The sequence below is a fragment of the Phocoena sinus genome, chromosome 20 (genome assembly GCF_008692025.1).
Source record: "Phocoena sinus isolate mPhoSin1 chromosome 20, mPhoSin1.pri, whole genome shotgun sequence".
Lineage (NCBI taxonomy): Eukaryota > Metazoa > Chordata > Mammalia > Artiodactyla > Phocoenidae > Phocoena > Phocoena sinus.
Window position 1 is genome coordinate 41,600,253 of NC_045782.1, and position 16,077 is coordinate 41,616,329.

At 47.9% G+C, this 16,077-nt stretch overlaps 1 protein-coding gene across 2 annotated transcripts in view; it reads right to left on the bottom strand.

Moving 5' to 3' along the window:
- Nucleotides 1–15,774, bottom strand: part of MAP3K14 (mitogen-activated protein kinase kinase kinase 14) — a 43,362-nt gene extending 27,588 nt beyond the window's left edge. The window contains exon 1 of one of the 2 annotated variants that reach the window (XM_032615362.1): nucleotides 15,664–15,774. The gene's annotated coding sequence lies outside the window, so the exon portion shown is untranslated. The remainder of the gene's footprint in view (nucleotides 1–15,663) is intronic. The other variant, XM_032615363.1, reaches the window with a different exon arrangement.
- Nucleotides 15,775–16,077: the final 303 nt, after the last annotated feature.

The window sequence follows — 16,077 nt, forward strand, 5'->3', positions numbered from 1 at the left end:
GGAGCAGCTGGGCCCGTGAGCCATGGCCGCTGAGCCTGTGCATCCGGAGCCTGTGCTCCGCAACGGGAGAGGCCACAACAGTGCGAGGCCCGCGTACCGCAAAAAAAAAAAAAAAAAAAAAAATTAGTTTAAAGCACTTTAAAACATTAAGTTTTCAAGTCAGACAATCAGGATTTTAAAAGATCCCTCTAGATGCTAACTAAAAGAGACCAAACAAAATTATACAGAAAGATTGAGAACAAAGGATGCAAAGCGATATGCCAGGCCAATACTAACCAAAAACATTTAATATTAATATCAGACCAAATACTTAAGACAAAAAGATATAACAATCACTTATATGCATGCAATAAGGAGCCTCTAAATCCAGAGACTTGTGGCAGGTTGAGGCTTTCTGGATGAGTAAGGTCTTGCCTTTGGAGTGTCCTGTCACACTGCAGAGAACTGCAGGATCTTATAACACAGAATTCTTTGAACATGTATTGGTCTGCTGGGTATAGGGGCTTTGCTGAGCACTGGGTGTACACTGAGGAAGAAGATGCAGCAGCCCAATGAGGAGCTTACAGTCTACTGGGGAAAGAGACAAGTAGTCTCTTACCACACAGAGATGCAATGGCAGCACAGACACATAGCAGATGCAGTGGGAACACACGGAGGGACAGCTAGCCCAGCCTGGTGGGGATCAGGAAAGGCTTCTTAAAGCAGGTGACACCTGGGCTGAGTCTCAAGGGGTGAGTGAGAAGTTCCCAAGAAAAAAGGAGAGGGTATTCCAAGTAGAGGGGATGGCAAAAGTTAAGGAACAGGGGTGCATCTATGTAGGAATCACAAACAGCTTGAAGTTGTTGGTGAGCAAAGCTTGTCGAGAGCTACAGGAGATGAGGTTGCCTGTGGAGTTCAGGTACCAGATCATGGAATTGTGCTTGGTCCTGATACACCCCCAGGAGTGAAATTCTCAGAAGAGCGAGAGGTGTCTAATTCAGGGGCAGAGTTCCAGATGGAGGAACCTACAGCGTAAGGGCAGATGGTGGATGCTGGGCATTAAATGAAAATCCTGCCATTGGGACAGAACTCTCCACCACCTGCCCAGCCTGGGCTGATAAAATCACAAGTTACAGGCCTCTGGAAGGCTTGCTAATTTCCCCTTCGGCAGAGAAAGGGAGTGGGCACTGGGACCTAGAAACAGACATCGGAAGAAGCACCCTGAGTGAAACGCAGCTGGAGGAATCTCAACACCTGCCTCCTCGCCAGCTTGAGGCCTGCTTCCCAGGAGAGCAAGTTCTGCATAAGCACTTCCCATTAAAGAGGATATGAAATGTGAATGTAATACATTAATCATTAAAATCTTACAGGTCAGTTATAAAAAAGAAACCTGTCACACCCACAAAACTCAATCTCACTGCCAGTTCCATAGGTCAAACTGCCAGGTAGAAGAAATGTATGGAATAAAATTTTTGACCATCCCTAATTCCCACCACACATCAAGGGTAACCAGCTCTGTCTGTCATACAGAGTGAAGTAAGTCAGAAAGAGAAAAACAAATACCATATGTTAACACATATATATGGAATCAAAAAAAAATGGGGCTTCCCTGGTGACACAGTGGTTGAGAGTCCGCCTGCCGATGCAGGGGACATGGGTTCGTGTCCCGGTCCGGGAAGATCCCACATGCCGCGGAGCGGCTGGGCCCGTGAGCCATGGCCACTGAGCCTGCGCGTCTGGAGCCTATGCTCCTCAAGGGGAGAGGCCACAACAGTGAGAGGCCCGCGTACCGCAAAAAAAAAAAGGTTCTGATGAACTTAGGGGCAGGATAGGAATAGAGACGCAGATGTAGAGAATGGACTTGAGGACACGGGGAGGGGGAAGGGTAAGCTGGGACGAAGTGAGAGTGGCATGGACATATATACACTACCAAATGTAAAATACATAGCTAGTGGGAAAGAGCCGCATAGCACAGGGAGATCAGCTCGATGCTCTGTGACCACCTAGAGGGGTGGGATAGGGAGGGTGGGAGGGAGACGCAAGAGGGAGGAGATATGGGGATACATGTATATGTATAGCTGATTCACTTTGTTATACAGCAGAAACTAACACAACATTGTAAAGCAATTATACTCCAATAAAGATGTTAAAAAAAAAAGGTTAACCAGCCCCACATGTGCAGGAACACCGCTGTCTACAGGCCCTTTCAAATGTTTAAGACACGAAGTCACCTCACTATTCTATTAGCACAGGCCTTACCCACTTCCAGCTTCTCCCTGACCCCTCCCATCTCACAATGAGGCCAAGCTTATCTTAAATCATGATGTCCTTAAGATAACCTCAAGCTCAAAGACATCTGTTGGCTGTGCATTGCTTATGGGTCTGGTCCCAACTCTGTGGTCCATAATCTGTCTTACCACTGTTTCTCTAAACACAGGGTTTGGCTCTGGCCAGTCTGATCTCTCCACACCCCACTGGCTACTCAGATCTACACGTCTCCGTGTGTGCTTCATCCTTGTGTGGACCGTGCTGCACATCCTGCTTGTCCTTCCCAGGCGAAGCTCAGGCCTTCCACCTCCAGGAAGTCCCCGCTGATAGCACCTGGTCCCCTTACTCTCCTCACCCTCACTCCCTTTACTCGTTAAATAAAATAACGTAGGTGAAAGAACTCTAAATGTGATAAATCATCATACACCAAGGGAAGATAGCCATTTCTTGTGCGCACAACTCCATAATTGCAATCTAGGAAGTATGGAGCAGATAGAAATATGGGAAAAGATGTACAAAGATGTTCAGTGTATTTTTATAATAGTAAAACACTGAAACAAAAATGTCTAATTACACAGGGAGGATAATTATTAAATAAGTCATAGTACATCCATTAAAAATGCTTACAAATAATATTTAACTATATGGGAAAATGCTTATGGGATACAACGTTAACAGAAAAAGGATACAGAATTATATCTAAGGTATGATCCCACCTAGCATGTGTCTGTATATTTTATCAACATTTATAAAAATGCAGACACCTAGCACAGACATGCAGCAATGGTTCTCCCTTGGTGGTGGTAATATTCTTTATACTTTTCTAATTTTTTCACATTTTTTGCAGTGAGGAAGTACTACTTTTCCCAGTCTTCATTTTTCAACAGATGTTTCCAAATGGTAAAAATAAAATACAGAAAGGATAAACAATGAGAAATATAAGTCCCTCCCACCACTCCCCCATTCTTCTGAGGGGATCCCCATTACCAGTTTCTTACATATCCCTCTAGAGATGTTCTCTGCGAGGTATTACTTTTACAGTGAAAACAAGCTGTAACTAAAATAAGGTCTCTTGGTATGGGATGAGAACTTAGGAGGCGTCTGGTCCACATCTGTGACTGGGGCTTCATAAATACGTGACGACTGCTTCCTCACCCCGCACACACACACACACCACACACACAGGAAACCTTGCCAGAAACTTGGGGGCTGTTCAGTGAGTTCTGGCAGCAGGGCCGCTAAAACAGAAGCTGGAGATGGGTAAGCTTGTCCCTCCTGGTTTTGGTTTTCATTTCACTCTCTTTCTAGTTTTCCCTGGGGGACTGTGAGTTTCATCCGTTGGGACTCAAGAAGCAGGAAGGTGCTCAGCGATCGCTGTGCCAGCCGTCCTCAACTCTGATGGCCAGTGCTTCCCTGCTTTTACTTTATACCCATCCAATGACAAGTGTATGCAGCGGTGAAGATGCTGGGTAAGACATGCTCGTGGGCACAAGTGGCCCCATAAAGAGTGGGAAACAGCAGAACTGGACCTGAGAGAAAACCACTGGCCCCTCCGTGGCTGCTGATGTCAAGGGGTAGGATCTGAGGGCTGGTCCCAACCCGGGGAACCTGAAAGAGGCAAGGGTTTCAGGCTAGTATATCTGACACTGCTTCCTTGTATATCTGACACTGCTCTTTTTTTAAAAAAAAAAAGAAAAAACATTATTTTGTTTTCAAATACAAATATAATACTTGTTCATTATAAAAAATTAAACAATACAAAAAGTGTATATATTAAAAAAAAAAAATCCCTGCACCATTCCCTTCTCCCTGCAACGTTAGAAACAGGTTTGGTGTAAACCCCTCTAGTTTCATTACTGTACATATACGAACATAGAGTTTGGGACTTTTTTTTTTTTTTTTTTGAGGTACGTGGGCCACTCACTGTTGTGGCCTCTCCAGTTGCGGAGCACAGGCTCTGGATGCGCAGGCTCAGCGGCTATGGCTCACGGGCCCAGCTGCTCGGCAGCATGTGGGATCTTCCCGGACCGGGGCACGAACCCGCGTCCCCTGCATCGGCAGGCAGACTCTCAACCACGGTGCCACCAGGGAAGCCCTGGGACCATTTTTAAAATAAACATAGGATTATACATACATAATATTCTATATGTTGCTTCTTTCACTTAACAATGAATTATGAATACTGTTCCATTTCAGTGTATGTAGATCTATCTCATTCTTTTTAATGGTTCCATAAGATTTTATGGTACAGATGTACTATCATTTTCGCACTTTTTCTTCTATGGATGGATTTTCAAATTGTTTCCATTTTTTATTCTTGTAAGTAATATTGCAAAACAACACCTTTATTCACTTCTTTGTGCACTTTTCTTTCTTTTTTTTTTTCAGCCGTGCTGCACGGCTTGCGGCTTGTGGGATCTTAGTTCCCTGACCAGGGACTGAACCCATGCCCTCGGCAGTGAAAATGCAGAGTCCTAACCACTGAACCACCAGGGAATTCCCTCTTACAAGTAACTCTAGGTGGTAAATTGCTGGGATCAGAATTCCTGGGTAACCCTTTTCTTAGTGGGTTAGTGGCCCTTTCTTCTCTCCTGTTTCTATATGTCAGGGAAGTAGGCAGCAGCCATCAGTTAAGCACAGGTGGTTACCAAACACTACACTAGTTATTTGCTAGAAAGACTATCCTTGCCCTCAAGGTGCTTATCTAGTCGGTGCAAATGGGTGGATGGATAAATAGATGATCAAGGAATCTCAAAATGACCTTGAGATCAGAAGGGCCCTGGACATCATTTATTCCAACATAGCACTCAATGATCCTGAGGGATGGCCATCCAGCTACTTAACAGGATGGTCTTGCCATCAAAAGATCTGAGTTTGGGGGCTTCCCTGGTGGCGCAGTGGTTGAGAGTCTGCCTGCTGATGCAGGGGACGCGGGTTCGTGCCCCGGTCCGGGAGGATCCCACATGCCGCGGAGCGGCTAGGCCCGTGAGCCATGGCCGCTGAGCCTGCGCGTCCGGAGCCTGTGCTCCGCAACGGGAGAGGCCACAACAGTGAGAGGCCCGCGTACTGCAAAAAAAGAAAAAATAAGATCTGAGTTTGAATCCGGTGTGTAACCATGGGCAGATAACTTAATCTGAGACTCAGGTATCTCATCTGTTAAATAAGGATCCTCAAACGTACATAACAGGATCTTACAGGACAATTAAACACAAGAAACAATGTTTAAATGCCCAGCAGGGTGCCTGGCACACAGTGGATGCTCTAGAAACATTAGCAGAACCTCCAGTGAGAGGGAAGCTGTTACAAGATGCGCAGTCCTTTCCGGGACTGGAAGTGCCAGTTGTTTGACAGTCCTCGCCTGGGCAGAGCTGAAACCACCAGCCAGCAGCCCTAGTGTTGGAAGGAAAGTCTGGAACGGGCACAGTCAAAGGAGGAGGGGAGCATCCCAAGAGCAGGGAGGCAGGAGCGGCCAGCAGGAAAAGGACCACCCATGACAGGGGTGTTGTTTGTTTGTTTGGGTTTTTTTTGGCTTCGCCTTGCATGTGGGATCTTAGTTCCCTGACCAGGGCTTGAATCTGTGTCCCCTGCAGTGGAAGCGCAGAGCCCTAACCACTGGACCGCCAGGGAATTCCTGAGGGGGTTGTTCTTTGAAGAGCATTCTGCACACGCCATCCAGCCTCTCCCTCCCGGCAGTGCCTCAGCTCTGAATGGACTCAAGAGTGACCCACCAGTGCACAATGAACAAGGACCCAGAACTCCTCGGCACCTAGAGCCGAAATCAGTTGTCCTGTGGACATCTTTGGGTGTTTTCAACAACCTGCTGCTATATGCATACACAGAATTACATGCTGGTTGTCAATAATAATAAAAATAATGATGACAGCTATTATTGTTTGCTATGTATTAGGTACATTAGGCAATGCTTGCTATGTATTACATGTGTATTACTTCTTGAATCCTCACAATAACTCTAGTATCGTTCCCCTTATATGGAGGAATAAATTGAGGCTCAGTAGGTCAAGTAATTTTCCCATGGTCACACTGCAAGGAAGTGGCAGAAGCAGGATTTGCACGTGGGACTCTTTTATGTCAAAGTCCATACTCTTAACCGTGACACTGAATCCATTTTCAAACGATTCAAGCTTTAAAAATTGGGACCCAAATGCAGAAGCTGCCACAAGCCAAAGGTTTGTTAATGAGAAACCCAGGGACCGACCCAGGAGGAAGCATCTCAGTTAGGAAGCATAAACACAGCCAGCCTCTGTTTTGGAAAAAGCAACTTTAAAATGGCAATGGGGATCAGAGACTCCAAGCATGTGGCAGGCCTGTACAGTTCCTTAGCCCACCCATGCCCAGCACAGCTGGACCCATCCCAGGGACCAACAGCATGAAGAAGTTCAAATTCACCATTCATTGTATAAAGCCTGGCTCCAGGCTTCTTGAGCCTATTTTACTGTTTTTTTGTTTTTGGTTTTAATAGCAAAGCCTCGAGCATCAGTTACTAAATTCATAAACATGGTTATTACTTTGTCTCCAGGCCCTGATATAGGGTATTGTATAAACTTTAAAAGAAAAGTATTACAACGACATTTTCAATTCAACTTTCAAATCCTTTGCATCAGGAGAGCCAACAGTACATAGAAAAGATGCCACTGGGGCATCACTGATCCACAGAGGCAGTTACGCAGGAGAATGGGGGGCGGGGTAGTATTGAGGAAAACCTCAACCACTTCATTTTCTACAATACACAGCAAGGAATGTTTAATGTCTGTTATATACAAAAGTTTCATAGGCTCACTGAAATCTGTAGGTTGGGGTATTTTGTGTAACTGAATATTCTGATTAAGTGGGGGCTGCAGCACGTACCACTCAATAACCATCAGCTTCCTGAGATTATAGTGCAATTAACTGCCCTCAACACTAAAACCGTGCCAAACACAACCAGCTTTCTTTGATGAGTCAAAATGTACTTCTGGATCTTGCCAAGCCTTGAGGTCATCATTGCAAGCAAGGTCTGCTTGTGAAAAACTTTTCCTTATTTAACTTTTCGGATTGGATTCTGAGCAAGGAGCAGTTCCCTGGGCTATGGTCAATCCTGCTGCAACACAACCACTTCCCTCCTCTGTTGGTTGGTAACTCTGCTTTTCACAGGTGGGACTGGCTTCAAGCAGGGTCTACCTGTTTTCGGAGATGGAGAAAGACGGGCTTGGCCTCTTTGGAAGGGAAGAGGCTTCAAGTTCATTGTAGTTATTGGTGACTGGTCCTGAATTTGAGGAACTAGTTTGAGGAACTTCAGAATAAACAAGAAACCCAAACAACTTGGCTTTCCACAGAAGGCTTCCAACATATAGGGGTAAATGGAAGGAAGTACACAGTCCAGCTCCGCCCTTTAGCAGTGGCACCCTGATCATGGCCTCGTTTCAGATGCTGCCCTATACGTCCTTTGACAGACTGGCCTGAGTGAGCAGCTTGAGGACATGTCCCTTTCAACACAGGGTCACATTCTTGTCCTCTCCCAGGAAGGGAGGAAAGGGTTTGGGACCTGTGGTATGACAGCGAATGTTTGCAGAGGATCTCTGGAAGGCAGACTCTTTATTTATATTTTTATTATTATTTAAAAAAATTTTTATTTTTGGCTGCGCTGGGTCTTCATTGCTGCGTGCGGGCTTTCTCTAGTCGTGGTGAGCGGGGGCTACTCTTCGTTGTGGTGGGCGGGCTTCTCATTGCGGTGGCTTCTCGTTGCGGAGCACGGGCTCTAGGTGTGCGGGCTTCAGTAGTTGTGGCACGCAGGCTCAGTAGTTGTGGCTCATGGGCTCTAGAGCGCAGGCTCAGTAGTTGTGGTGCATGGGCTTAGTTGCTCCGCGGCATGTGGGATCTTCCCGGACTAGGGCTTGAACCCGTGTCTCCTGCATTGGCAGGAGGATTCTTAACCACTGTGCCACCAGGGAAGTACCTCCATTTCTAATCTTAATTGGCAATAGCATCCTCATTTGAGGCTGGCAAAGCCCCCTTCCTCCCAAGCCTCCCACCTATCCCTAGTATTGACCAGGACTAATTCCGTTCTGATAAAAGGAAATGTCGCAGTCAGCAGAAGGTGGGTGGTGGATCTCAGATACAACAGCTCTTTGCACTTATGGGGGCCACCATCTAGATGTGACATCAAGCTTTGCCCACAAGAAAGAGCCTCTTCACTGAGAGGAGCTGGATGGATCCCGAGGGAATGATGCCCAACTATTCTGGGTCTTCTGGCTACCTGCACACCACAGGTAACACAACAGGAGAAAGATGCAGAGGAGCTTCTTGGTGCCCAGTGGGTTTGCAGCCTCACAATCAATCATTCATAGCTACTAAAGACCCACTTTGGGTACGATACTGCCTGGTGAGGTAAGACAGTGACCTACAGGTGTAGGCAACCTTTGAGACTTCCGGGTAACCCTGCCCAGAATTGTATTTTCTTAACAACCTTCACCTCCTTTTGGTTACACGAACCTCATGGTACAAGAGAGTGTCAAGTAAATAGATTTCCGTTTACTTTTTCTTAGACTCAGAGCAGCTGCCGCTTCGGCTCCAGCCTCCCCAGGTCTGGCAAAGCTTGAAGGAAGGCCGGGAGTGGTGGGATTGGGTGTGGATATGAAGGAGGAGCTAGTTAAAAGTACAATTCCTACTGCAGGAGTTCTTTTGTTCAAGGAGCAGCACAGCACAGTGCAAAGAGCCTGGACTTTAGTTCAGATTCTGCAATTAACTAGCCGCGTGGCCTTGGGCAACTCAGCTTCTTGGGGTCACCATTTTCTCGTTTGTAAAACAGAGCACACAAACGGTTATGATCATTTCCAGGCTATAACTCAAAGAGCTCTTTCTTGACAGAGTGGTTCAGGCCTAAGGTCACTTAGCCATGCCCACCCAAAGTGACTGCTGGCTAGTCCAGATGGATGAGGTGTGGGTAGGGGGGCCTGGAGGGGAGCCTGCAACAGATAAAGGAAACAAGATAATACTAGCTCTTCCCCTGTGGCTTCAATGAAGTCAAGCCCACCTGGTGGGGTGATCTGGACATTGCTTAGAGAGGTCCTTGACCCTCAGCAGTCAAGTTCAACACCAACTGCACTGGTCTAGAACACAGAGTCCGAACAAACTCTTTGCCTTGAAGGATACTTGGTCACGGCTTTAGTGGTAAGAGGGTCAGAAGGCACAGCACCCAGAAACCAGGTGGAAGAGATGGCTCAGGAGTTCCCTCTGACGCTTCTTTCTTTTCTTTTCTTTCTTTTTTTTTTTTTTGCGGTACGTGGGCCTCTCACTGTTGTGGCCTCTCCCATTGCGGAGCACAGGCTCCGGACGCGCAGGCTCAGCGGCCATGGATCACGGGCCCAGCCGCTCCGCGGCATGTGGGATCTTCCCGGACCGGGGCACGAACCCGTGTTCCCTGCATCGACAGGCGGACTCTCAACCACTGCGCCACCAGGGAAGCCCTCTTTCTTTTCTTTTTAAATAAATATATTTATTTTATTTTTGGCTGTGTTGGGTCTTCATTGCTGCGCGTAGGCTTTTCTCTAGTTGTGGTGAGTGGGGGCTACTCTTCGTTGTGGTGTGCGGGGGCTACTCTTCGTTGTGGTGTGCGGGGCTTCTCATTGCAGTGGCTTCTCTTGTTGCGGAGCACGGGCTCTAGGCGTGTGGGCTTCAGTAGTTGTGGCATGTGGGCTCAGTAGTTGTGGCTCGCAGACCCTAGAGCACAGGCTCAGTAGTTGTGGCTCACGGGCCTAGTTGCTCCGTGGCATGTGGGATCTTCCCAGACCAGGGCTCGAACCCGTGTTCCCTGCATTGGCAGGTGGATTCTAAACCGCTGTGCCACCAGGGAAGCCCTGCGCCTTCTTTCTGAGTCCAAACACTGGCTCCAGAAGTATGGCAGGCTCAGAATTCCAAAGTCTCCTGAAATCCAGGGTTGAATCTAGCCTTCCTAATCACTGGAACTCTTCAGAGCCTCCAACTCAGGTGGCGAAAAGGAAAGCAGGTAGAAAAGGGTTCCCCAAAAGGTCTTTTACACCAAAGTATGGTATGTATCTCTCTGCTTTTTGCCAAGGGGTTTCCCAGCTCCCTAGAGCCAAAGCTCCCCTCCTGCTTCTTTGTTGACTCTCACTGCAAGTGGGCTATTTTCCACCCTCAAGGTGGCTGGACTCAAGAGTGCAGTGACACTGCTGATCTGGGCTCTGTGCCGGGTCCACAGGAACCCCCTGCCGGGGGATCCATCTCTCTGTCAGTCCACAAGCTCCGGGAGCCTTCGGTTTGCTTCCTTACCCCTGCCTCCAAAGCCCTTGGACCGAAATGAACATGATCTTTGGCAGAGGGCTTCTCAACAAGGTCTGTTCAAGACTTCCTCTGCGACTGAGTTGGGGAATAAATGGCCTGTCACCTACACCCCTGCAAGGGTGACTCACCTTCCAGAGAAAGTGCTCTGCTCACCTAAGCAAAGCTGCCTGGAAAATGACTAAGGCGCCTATCAAATCCACCCTGTGGGGCCGACGAGTTACCGAGCTGGGCCCAGACACACTCTGCCTCTCACCTCCAGCCTGAAGTGAAGTGTGGAGCTGCCACTCCAGATCTGCTGGTTTCATTTTCATCTGAACTGAGCTCCACACGAGGCTTGACATCCGGTAATCTATTTTTTCTAAAAACTAAGTTCACTTTAGAAATGACTCTTTGGCCACGAAGGCAGCTTCCCCAAGAGAAAACAAAATGTTATTTAAAGGCAACGTCAGCCTGGTGGGAGCCTGTATTTTTGTTTTGTATTAAGAAGGGGAAAAAAAAGAATTTAAAATATAATGTGAAACTGGTTTTTTTTCTTGGGTGATTTAAAGGGAAATCTGCAAGTCCCTGACTGCGGATCCAGGGCCCCCAGACTGGCAATAAGTCGACAAAGCGTAGTGAGCCGAGGCTGCCACATGGTGGTGGGAACCTTGCCCCACAGAACCCAGGTTTCCCTCCTGGTCTCCCAAACAGAGAAGAATGGGTCCTTGCTGACTTATATTCTACACAGTGTTTTCCTTTTGTTCCCCTCCAGAGTTAAGGCTGAGACCCACTTCGCTGCACGGGGGACACAGGACGGCCCTAGAAAGGCTCAGCTCTGCCTCTTGCTCAGAGTCCTGGGAGGGCCGAGGGTGGCCAAGGGTTAGGTTCGCCAGCTCTGAGCAGGCAGAGCCGGAGCTTTTTTAGACTCGTTTGGAGGGTGGTAAGGGCAGTATTTAGTGTAAGACAGGGAAAACCTGAGAGCTAAACCCTCTAGACAGAAGAAATGTCCCCCAGGAGGTCCTGCTGAGAAAATGACTGCCCTTATCAGGCAGTGTGACCCTTCCTGACGTCATCTTACAGAAAACAGGTCTAGTCAAAGTGGTAATCGGCAACTACTAGTACTGCGATTACTACTACAACCACCATCAGCAGTTATAGCCATTGTGTCCTATGACTTATTCTGTGCCAGGCACCAAGCTCAGCACTTTACATACATTCTCTCCTTTTCTACTGAAAACAACACCACGAAGTATGTACAGACGAGGCACCCAATGCTTGGAGAAGAGAAGTGATTTGCCTGAGGTCACACAGGCAGACAGTGGCAGACCTGGACCTGACCCGACAGCCTAAACCCCCAAGTTGGATACGAAGATGCCGTGGACTTGCTCTACCGCTCCTGGCAAATCACTTGACCACTCTGCTTTAATTTCTGCATCTGTAAAATGGGGATAAGCAGACTCGCCCAGAGGATGCTCTATTCATCTTTTAGACTTTTGTTAATAATAATTATTATGGACAATCAATATCAACTAATAATTAATTGTTAACACTTATTAATTAATACTTGTTAACATAAATAGATAAATAAAGCAGCTACCCTGGTTTAGTTATATTCAAAACTGACCTGTTTTGGAAAAAAAAAAAGAAAACAACTTACCCTTTCATGAGTAAGTTAGTAGAAGAGGCAGTGAACTAGATATCAAGAAACGTGGGTTTAGCTTCTAGGCATGACACTGATTTCCTGAGTAACCTCATCCCCTTTATTTCCTTACTAGGCCTCACATTCCTGATCTTTGTCTCTGCCTTTCTTTACGGGAGTATTGTGAGAAAATACAGAAAATAGCCACTAAGTACCATTACTCTGGATGCCATACAATTTCAAGGGATTTATGTCAGGAGGATAAGAGATTAAAGGGTATAAAATAGCAAGGGAAAGGGGATCTTTGTTTTTTTTTTAATTCAAGTATAGTTGATTTACAATGTGTTAATTTCTGGTGTATAGAAAAGTGATTCAGTTATACATATATATATTCTTTTTCATATTCTTTTCCATTATGGTTTATCACAGGATATTGAATATAGTCCCCTGTGCCATACAATGGGACCTTGTTGTTTATCCATTCTATATGTAATAGCTTGCATCTGCTCACCCCAAACTCCCAATCCAATCCCGCCCCCCCACCTTGGCAACCACAGGAAGGGGATCTTTTAAACTACTGATAGAGTACAAAGAAGGGTGCACAGGCTTCTGAGAAAAAGTGACTTTTCTCTGCATTGTCACTCAGGCAGTAAGACAAGGCCAGAACTGAAGACCTCAAATCCAACATACTTCAGTGTCTCGCTCAGCTCAACTGAAATGCTCTACCACACAATCTGCCCTATGTTTGGCCTTCCATTTCTAATCTACTGCTTTCAACATTTCAGTCAGCATCACCAGGCAAATGCAAAGCCTTCACACGTGCATCACTCTAAACGCTCACCTAGTCCTTGAAGGTGCTCAACCCCCATTCCTTTCCCTGCTGAAGGATCTCAGGCATGCGGCGGCCAGAGAGGCTGGCTTATCCTTAAAGCTCCCTAAATCCACTGACAGGGAACTGTCCCCCTTCCCGCCAATTTCACGTTGGTGCCATCAAAAGTGCCCATAAGGCTCAGATGTTTCCAGTTTAACTGAAATACTAAAATGGGGCAAACAGGAAGCATCAGACACAACTGCGGTAGTGACTTATTAATCATGAAAGCAGAATTTTAGTTGCATTTTAACCTTTTGCCAGGAAAAAAAAAAAAACACCTCTGAGATGATGGAAGCCATTGGTACAAAAGATGCTGCCTATGTGTGTATCAAGCTGACTTACACTTTTGATTTAGGACTGAATTTGGTTTTAAGATTTCTTAATTACTCTCCCAGAAAAAAACATGTGTCAGGTCAACCAACATGAATCTCTCAGCTCTTCATCAAGGCAGCCAGGCCTGTTAGGAAAGCTCATGTGCTGCCCATAGAGACAGGAAAAAAATAGGAAATTAAAAGTGACTTTGCAGGCCAAAGTGATAGGACACTCTTAAGAGGGTGCCAACAATGAGGAAAACAACCCTGGATCGGGCTTTACCTCTTTCACATATCTACAGGTCTCTCACCAGACCATGGTCAGGATGAACTGTTACCACGCACCAAACAAAATCACAACAGCTGCCTGGAGTTGGACAATCAATCAGGGCAGGCCTGCTTCTCAACATTAAGTGATATACAAACACTCCAAGCAGATCACAATGGAGTCAGTGTTCAACAGGAGAACCAAAATGAGGAACCAAACCTCCGTCTGTTGAGGCGAAATGGCCAACCAGACATTTTTGTTTAATAGATGAAGGCTCATTTGGCAGGGTCTCTGTGGTGCCGCTCCCACAAACTCTAACTGACAATACCAGGGGCAAAAAACCCCCTTCAGAGCTAACTGCTCCTTATACTCTGAAAACAGTCAGAAGGCGACCTAAAGCTTGGCGGCTTACCGCTGTCTGATTTCACAAAAGTGCTGGAACATATACCTGGGTATATATTTCTAAAATTAAAGTCAGAGACTAGTACTTTTACTTTGAGGCCTTCTGAGAAGTTCACCACACCCTTCAAAATAAACGAGGATGTCCTCAAGGTGTCTCAAAATCTCACATGTCTGGCATTGCTGCACCAAAGGAACTGACTTTGACATCACTTAAAAAACAGCAAGAGTAAATCCAAACACTTTGTAAGACAAGCACCTGTTCTCTCATGTTAAAAGCATAAATACCCCAGCAAACACTTCTCCCTCTGTCCTGCATCTTAAGTCCCATAATGTGGTCCTGGTCCAGGGCAAGGAGCCTGGGAAAGACTCCAGTGGCCCAGGTTCAAGTCTTCACCCTGAGTCCTAGCTATGAGGCATTAGGCAAGATCTATTTAACCCCCGCCCCCGACAAACACACACCTGCCTCAGGTGCCTCACCTCTAAAGCAGGACAATACTATCTTTATCACACAGACATCTGAAGGAAAAAGGAGGTTACAGGTATGAAGATACTAAGTAAAAAACACATCACTAATGTTAAGATACTATCTCCCTCTCATCTTTCAGAAAGACCATGTTTCTAGTCAAGGGGTTTTCAACATTTTTCCTGGAATAAACTTCAGACTTCTATTTTGTATTAGGCCCCACCTCTCATCATTTAGCTTCATCTGCTTTTCAAGTTCTTAATCAAGGGACAGGTACTCACTGCCCCCCAGTTAAAAAATAATAATTTTACCATTTACACCACTGATTTCTGTCTCTTTTCTCCATTCATCCCCTAGTCCACCCTTAGGACTGAGAGCAATATTTTAACTTCAATTAGGAAAAATCGGCTTTTTCTGAAGTTACCCAGCACCGAGGAGGTTCCCGGGCAGGTGGGACTCTCTGTGCTTTTACAAGTGGCCTCCTTCTGCCTGGTGCCCGGTGGCTGCAGGATGCCAGGGCCACGATGGGCTTCCAAGGTGGGATATTTTATCTGAGCCGACAGATAAAGTCCTGAGTGGAGTGGACAGAAGAATTACAGAGGGGTCAGGGAGAGAAAGAGGATATGCTGCGAGTAGCCTGCACTGCCCCGCTGGGTGGCAAGGGCAGGTTCTGCCTCTTCTCCCAGGCTCGGGGTGTGACCCCAGAACTTCCCAGGAAAGGCCTGAGGTTTTCACTCCCCGGACAGGTGGGAGGGCTCACGGACCCGGCGCACCAAGGTGCCGGCGTTAAGGCACCTTCCGCCCGGTGCCGAGGTGAGCCCTCATCCTGGGGGGCATCCAGGGAACACAGCAGGAGGGGCAGGCCGGGTGGTGGGGCAGCTTGGCGCGGAGGAACAAGGATGTTGGAGAAGGGGAAGCAAGGCGTCCCTGCGCGCGCTTCGGGCGAGCGTGTGGCCTGCGGGTGTGCTGGTTGAGCACGGCGTGAGACCGTGGCGCCGGCAGCGTGCGTGAGGGAGCGCCGGCGGCCGGCCGCCAGGGCCGAGGGCCCGCGCGCGAGTGGGTCCCCCGGCCGCGTCGCTGACCCCCACCATTCCGGGGCGGCGAGCCGGGCCGCAGCCCGGCCCCGGGTTGAGAAGCGACCCATCCCCTCTGCCCCTCGCCCCGGGACTCGCTCCAGTCACCTACCGGCCGAGCGCCGATCTCCCCCACCAGCGAGTGTCACGCTCCCCTCGTCCTCGATCTCCCGCCGCCGGTCGCCGACCGCTGCTCTCAGGGCCCACGGTCGCCCCGCCCCGCCCCGCCTCGGGCCCCGCCCCCTCAGCGCCTTCCCGGCCATCCCCGGGGCCACGCCTCCGCCGGCGGCAGCAAATTTGCCTCGCTTCGCGCCTCCTTGCTTTGGCCTCACCTAGACCCTTGGCCCCGCCCACTCCTCCAATCTAACCAATGAGACAGCGAGTCCCAGCCAGTTCTGTCCTACTGCCCCAAGCAACGATTGGTTAACGAGGCCTCGTTTCCAGGAATGGGCACTATTTCCGGACAGTGTTTATAGAGAAGAGATTGCTGGGCTGACGGATCGACAGAAGGCGGAGGCGGTAGGGG